Source organism: Balaenoptera musculus, chromosome 19 (assembly GCF_009873245.2).
Source record: "Balaenoptera musculus isolate JJ_BM4_2016_0621 chromosome 19, mBalMus1.pri.v3, whole genome shotgun sequence".
Taxonomy (NCBI): Eukaryota; Metazoa; Chordata; class Mammalia; order Artiodactyla; family Balaenopteridae; genus Balaenoptera; species Balaenoptera musculus.
The window spans coordinates 34,474,047-34,479,184 of record NC_045803.1 but is presented as its reverse complement, the minus strand read 5'-3'; the positions used below and the strand labels follow the sequence as shown (position 1 = coordinate 34,479,184).

The window sequence follows — 5,138 nt, the reverse complement described above, 5'->3', positions numbered from 1 at the left end:
GAGACGAGAAATCTTTCTCTTGAGGAGACCCCTAGTTTTTCTAGAATTATGGATTCTTTTCAATCTGCTGGCACTTTTTCCTGTCACACACTGCAGAATGTTTTGGAATTGTGATAATGTGCTGTGCAAGCATGATGTGATAGCATCATGCCTTTTGCATCTTAACACACAAACTATAGGTTTCCTTGTTGCTCGTGAGAACTAGCTTAGTGCCTATGCAGGTGCCCTGGCTGGTCCCTTGGGGGTCCACTGACTTTTAAACTGCAGGTGTCCAGGTAGAGATTGACCATGGATTACCTCATATATTCTGGCTTGCTACATGCATACTTCCGTTGTGTCAGAATTCAGCTTTTCTGGTAACTCCCCAGAAGAGCTGCTGCAAAAAGGCTGAGAATAACCCAGTTGACACACAATAGGGAAAACTTTGGAAACGGGAGATAAGAATCCATGAATACATTCTTTTTCCTTTCTCCCCCCTGACTATTTAAACAGAAAAAAAAAGTACATATAGACATTTGGAAGACATCTCATGAGAATAAGCAATCAGCCCCACTTTCACAAAGCTGTAACCAGCTAGGCAATGGATCCCTTTATATTTGCCTTTTCTCCTTTCTCACTTAATTTCCTTTTTCATCTCACTCTGGCTTCCTAAAAATTGTTCTCCTCGATATAATGTTAGCACAAAGCTTGTGCCCCAGGCTCTGCTTTCTAGGGAAACCGTTCTAAGACAATCCCCAGCAGAATTTTATTTTGGTAGAAAAAGCATGTGTAGTTCAAATGGGTAGCACCTGAACCCTCAAGGTTTTAAATAGGATATATATCGGAGGGTGTAGGGAGGTGATGGGATAGGAGAGAAAAACGAGACAAATTGACTACTATTCTGCCCTTTCCAGTATGCAAGCCTAAGGCTAAGCCCTGAACTCTCCTGAATCTCAGTTACCCTTACCCTAAAAGAGGAAAACTAATAGCTTCTGGGCAGTAAGAATGAGATGAGATAATAGACAGGAAGTAAGATTATGTCAAAGTTAATCTATAGATCCTGGAGTCAGACAAACCTTGGTTGGAATCCCAGATCCATCTTTTACAGGCTATGTTAACTTTGGCAAGTAAATACTTAACCTCAACATAGCACTTAGTTCATAGAATCACTGAATTACAAACAAAAGAATGTATGCAAAGTGCTTAGCACAATGCCCAAAACAGAGCTGCCACCAGATGTTACCTATTCTTATCTTTTAGATTACTTGTGATGCTTAAAGTATCATACAAACAATAGCTATTACTAAACGGTTATAATTTTGATAATTTTCTTTTTCATAATATGCATTTCTATCATTTATACTAAATGGAAAATATGTCTTCTCGAATGAAATGATTTCTACAATGGGCATAAGTAACCAGATTATAGAATTTTCTATTTAATTCTTGTCCTTGTGTCACAGTGAGAAGCTGTATAATGGAATTTGTGGAATTGAAGTAAATATACTATGGAAATGAAACCAAAGTTTCAAGAAGCTCCTTTATGTGTCAGGAACTAGTTACTAAGAAAAGATTTTTCTTCAAGGAGCTTGCAATTCAGGAAGAAAGACAATAGAGGCAATCTTCTTGACTGTGATTGAATAAATACAAAGTATTATACCAGACAGAGACATCTAACCTAGTTGTGAGTAGCACTGACCAACTGGGATTCATACAAACAACTTTTAATAATAAAAGCCGACAAAGGAAACAGACACATTTTCCTTATTATTTTGAAGAAAAGAAACATTTAAAAAAAGAAATGGTTTGGTAAACAAAGTTGAGACAGTCTATCTTTAACTCCATCAAAGACCAATCAGAACTTGTTATCTTCAACCAGGAAAAAGTTTAGGAGACTGAAAATTTGGAGAGGAACAGAGTGTTAGAAATAGTCTTTCCACAATAATAATGCACACTTCTGAGTGCCATACATTTCCAGAATCTTCTTTACCTGAAGAACTGGTTAGGAAGTATGTCTAAACTCCTCTTGTAATCTCTTGTGACAGAATGAAATCTATATGTTTAGGATGAGCTGAGAAGATGGTCTCAGCTTCAGAATACCCACAAGAATTTCTGCAGAGTGATTAGACAAAAAAAAAGTCAATGATGGCTTACATCTCTAAATACAAGGACAAGTGGATGTTCAACAAATAATAACATGTGCCGGGGGCAGTAATGCAAACAGTCTCTTTCATGCTGTGGAAACAGCAGTAAAATATAAAAAGATTAACAGGTGTTCAATACAGACTACTCCCCTGAATTTGCGTGGTTTCCTTTCCTCTGCCTGGGGGATGAAAAAACTAAGTAAAAGCATTCATTTAGGATTCTTAGAACATTACTGTGAGGTAGAAAGTAGAAAACAATAGATATTTTATCTTGGTAAAATGAAGACGATAGAGTGTATTAGTTTTTTGGGTAGAAAAAAATTTTTATCTCAATTCTATTTCAAAAAAGAATCAGAAAGATTCCTTTATATTATACAGATCTCTAGCTCACCCTGCAGGGCAAAAGATATTGTCATTTTTATTATGGTTAGTAGTAGCAGCTAACTTTCAATGGGGGCTGATTATGTGCCAAAACTATGCTCAGTGCTTTACGTAACTTATTTTGATTTTCCTAGAGTTTAAGACTAGGATTGGGGGAGGAAGAAGGGGGGGGAGAAGATTTTTTTTTGGAGTGGGGGTCAATCCTTGGAAAGAGGAGTGAGCAAATGAGGGAAATGAGATGAGGAAGGAGCAAAACCTAGGAAGAATCTTCTATATAGATCTCTGATTTTAGCAACAAGGTCTTGACCTTGCCAAGACTTCTAGGAAGCATGCAAAATTACTTCCATAATTGTTCTTCCGAACAACAGGAGGCTCGGGCACTTATCCACTGTCTTCCAACTCCCATTGGTTAAAGATTATCTCTTCTGCACTTCTGGGCTGCCCTTGCACTTGAACTGAGGGGACTCCCAAGGTTTGGAGAAGGCCTTGGGGCAAAACACAGGAAGATAAGCAACACTTGAGGTGGGATGTGATCAGTATGAATCAAAATCATCCATCAAAGCTTTGGCTGGGGCTTCCCTGGTGGCGCAGTGGTTGAGAATCTGCCTGCTAATGCAGGGGACACGGGTTCGAGCCCTGGTCTGGGAAGATCCCACATGCCGCGGAGCAACTAGGCCCATGAGCCACAACTACTGAGCCTGCGCGTCTGGAGCCTGTGTTCCGCTACAAGAGAGGCCGCGATAGTGAGAGGCCCGCGCACTGCGATGAAGAGTGGCCCCCGCTCTCCGCAACTAGAGAAAGCCCTCGCACAGAAACGAAGACCCAACACAGGCAAAAATAAATAAATAAATAAATTTTAAAAGCAGAAGGAAAAAAAAAAAAGCTTTGGCTGAAATCAGAGGTGAGCAAAAAAGAGGTTGCAATGGCAACAAGACAGTCTGTGATAAGACTTATTTTCTTTAATCCTGACAACACCCTATTATACTGTTATCATCCCCATTTACTGATGAGGATATTAAGACCGAGAGAATATAACCTGCCCAACTTCACACAGCCAGTAAATGGTAGAACAGGACTTCAAACCCAAGCCGGATGATCCTGGAACGTGAAGTCTTACTCACCTCATTATCAGCGACCAGTAATCTAATTTCCACAACCTCTTATCCAAGAGACTCACTTACATTTTCCAAGTATGAAACTCATAGCTAAATAGACTTCCCTAACACATCTTTAAGAAGCAGGTACCTTTAGGATTGAGTTGAAGTTGTGACTGCACTCAGGTGAGAACTGAGTAGAGAGCTTCTGATGAGAGCTTCTAAAAGAATTATCCACCAGGATTTCTGGATTGGCCTCCCGGGGTTATTTGCACAGGAAAGATATTCCTACGCACAAAGGTATGATTTTTTCATAATAATCACATTTACGTTAAAGCTCTAGGCTAGACTATCTCCATTATGGAAATATGAGCATCATATTAAGGGAATGAAGTGAGCTGGTTTTCCTATTCCACTGAGAAAGTAACATAGGTTAAAACAGTCCCTTGGGTTTGTAAGTTTTGAGATGACGCACAATTTTTAAAAGTGAGAAAGAAAGCCTACTTTACTAGATGGATGAGTAAGAAAAGCTGTAAGTTATTTTTTTTTTTATGTGTAAAGTTATTTATTGTAGCAGCATTGTTGGCAAAAAATTAAAATAATCTAATTGCAGTGGTAAGAATAAATAAAGTTTGGTCTTTTTTGCACAGTGGAATTTAGAGGTTAAAATAAAAGAATTAAATATTCATGTATAAATCTCAACAACAAAACGTTGAGTGAAAAAGTATAGGTAGAGTATGATACCATTTAAACTTAAACAAAAATATGGAACGCTTCACGAATTTGCGTGTCATCCTTGTGCAGGGACCATGCTAATCTTCTCTGTATCGTTCCAATTTTAGTATATGTGCTGCTGAAGCAGGCACGGCTGTAAGTTACGAAAGAAAAACAAGATCCCTAGAGAGGTAGCCAACAAAAGAGCTCTCTAGGGTGTGTTAAGTATTGCAATGCATAGACTCATAAGTGAGGTGACTATATACATATCCATCAGATCAGGTATACTCGAAGGTAAAAGGGGTGCTATTGATAATTTCACTGAATCGACACATGTAAACCTGGACCAGAATGCACCCTATTCATAGGGCAAGAGGATAGACCTGTGTTGTTCCCATTGTTACTGTGACATGAGACTCATTTTGAGTGTTTGCAGATTCTTTGGCCCTATGCCTTAGTTGCTGTAGCAGAATCTCAGGTACAGGGCTCCAAATTTTGAATTTTAACGATACCTCCAGGTGATTCTTCAACATACTAATGTTCATGCACCAGTGACTGAGATAATCAAATTCAATGTTTCTGTATATATGTGTGTATAATTCACATAGAAATTTAAAGACTAAGATAACTCAGTGTTATGATTAAGACCATAAAAACTGGGAGGAAAACAACTCCGTTGATCTCATGTATTAATTAATGTGTATGGTACATATTTATTGAATCCCCAGTAAATATGAGTTTGATGATAGGGGAAATAATGTAAAAAATTAAAAAATAATGTATTCCTTGCTTTCTCTGAATGTATAGTCTAGCATGGGAGGCTGTA

The 5,138-nt window shown here is 38.3% G+C and overlaps 1 non-coding gene across 1 annotated transcript; it reads right to left on the bottom strand.

Annotated features, from left to right (window-relative positions):
• Positions 1 to 4,357: 4,357 nt before the first annotated feature.
• On the bottom strand, positions 4,358 to 4,464 carry LOC118885983. The gene has a single exon (XR_005017615.1). It is a non-coding gene; the product is annotated as a U6 spliceosomal RNA (small nuclear RNA).
• Positions 4,465 to 5,138: the final 674 nt, after the last annotated feature.